This window comes from Tuber melanosporum (genome assembly GCF_000151645.1).
Source record: "Tuber melanosporum whole genome shotgun sequence assembly, scaffold_54, strain Mel28".
Classification (NCBI taxonomy): domain Eukaryota; kingdom Fungi; phylum Ascomycota; class Pezizomycetes; order Pezizales; family Tuberaceae; genus Tuber; species Tuber melanosporum.
This window is the reverse complement of record NW_003299100.1, coordinates 289,317-291,531: the sequence shown is the minus strand read 5'-3', so window position 1 is coordinate 291,531 and position 2,215 is coordinate 289,317.

Sequence of the window (2,215 nt, the reverse complement as noted above, 5' to 3'; positions counted from 1 at the left end):
CTTCTTGTTTTTCTTCCTCTTTCCTCTCCCAGGTGCAGGTCTAGGAACAGGAGTGGACAGGCCACCTTCATCACCACCCACCACCACAGGAGGGGTGCCACTAGAGGCGTTATCCCAACCAGCCACAGGCTCAGCCACAGAGGACTCAGGTATCTTCCCCCCTGAAGGAGGTGATACTACCGCAGCTGGTGTCACCATGCCAGGATCCACTCCACCTACACCAGGAGCAAGCGCCTCAACCGGCCCCGACGAATCAGGAACTGGTCCACCCATACCACCTCCCACAACCACAGCTGCAGGAGGGGCCAAGATAACTGACAGTGTAATATTCCCATGAGGGAGCTCTTCTGCTGGACCCTAAGAATGCTCAGAGTCTAGCCCACCCCCCCCCCAACCGAGACCCCCATAGTAACCGAAGTGACAGAGAGGACAGGCAAAGAGGGGATAACTGTAGGAGCTTCAGCCGCCAATATCGTGAGATAACTGCGATTGATAGCACATGCATTCTCAAGGGCAGCCGACAAGGCAGATATCTCTTTCCCAGCATGATAAAATTGCTGAGAAAGGCCAGAGATGTGATGCTGAAGGTGAGAGAGTTGGGCCTCTACGGCGAAGTTCTTCTCGATGGCATGAGACAAAACCAGCAATAAATGCAGGGCAGATGTGGTGGAGGAGGCAGAGGCTTGCTTAGTCATTGCAACTGTGAGGAGGCGACTGTAATGAACAACTGAAAATATAAGTAAAAGGAAGCGAGGACTTCCAGCAAACGTAGGAGGAGGTATAACAATGAAGTCCCAAAAAGGTGTTTGAAGTTAAAGACTTGAAGCCTATCATGAGATAGAAATCAAGGGCTCTGATTGAATCAAGACCAAACCTTTACGTCCGACACAGGATGAAAGAAGGAGGAAAAGTACTTAGAATTCAATTTAATTTTATTTAAACTCGTACTGCCAACACTGGCATACGACGAGCCCCTGCTGGCACAGGGATACCACTAACTGGTATACCACTAATCCTAAGCTACCAAAGTCTACTGCCCTACACCTGCCATCCCTGAGTCATGGTCGCACGAGAACTAATTACAAGACCATCAAACAACTCAGCACCCACCCCTGTCCAAGTCTGTAGCCCTTCTGGTATGAAGCCAACCAGTACTAAGCGTAGCCAAAGCTGAGTCAAAGACCAACCTGACCAGGTTCCTCGTCCAACAAACATAAAATCACTACTACCTGGTCTGAAAACCATCCCGCAAAACCTCCACTACAGTAGAAAACTAACAAAATACAAACTCATCCGACAGGCGACAGAATGGCAGGGAGGAGGCAACTCACATATCCACCTCTCGTACCTGCATGCCAGGCCGTTGACCACATGAACCCACTTTACCGGTTGCCTTCAAAGAGCGTACTGGTGAGGAGGACCTGTACCTGCTTCCTGTTCCCCAGCTAAAACAACATACAAAAGATATACATTGAGGTAGTAACAGACCAAAAAGGTCAGTGGGGCCTATTTCCCACCCGTGGTACCATGCCTCCTCCCGCTAAACCCATAGCCAAACCAAAGAAACCAAACAAACTCCACTAAACCCAACGCATAAGACTCAAACAAGTCCAACCAGGTGGTCACAACCAACTATCGACACAGGTGGCCCTTAACCAGCCAGTCCATCTGGGAGCTTTACAGCACTCAGCAGCTTCACCCAACAGCCTAAGCCGGACTGGAAACACTTAATTAGACCTCGCCCAGCCTGATGCAGGCCCGACCAGTACTCACAGGTGCCTCTCCCCCCCCAATTAGCCCCCTCCAAGCCCCACACGCCAGACACCACAGAGCCCATCCAGCCCTGCAGCCCCTCAGACAGTTCAACCATCTAATAGCTACAGGACAGCCCATATCAAGCCCCACCAGGTAGCCACTGGTCTTGGCCACACTAGCAGAGCCCCAACTCCCAGCCTCTTGCAGCCCAAGAGGACCCACCAGCCACAGTCGGGAACCACAAAGAAGGCAGCACCAACACTCAAAGGCACTAGCACCAGCCACACCATTCAACCTAGCTGAACCGAAGTCTAACTGAGCCGGAAAAGAGTAAGCAGAGCCAGCTGAAACTAGCCTCACAGGTCCAGTGACAAGTACAGACTAAACAACAGGTAAGAGGTACCTCCAACTGACGCGATATGAAGAGGGAGGGCGCATGAATAGGAGCAGACAAATAGAA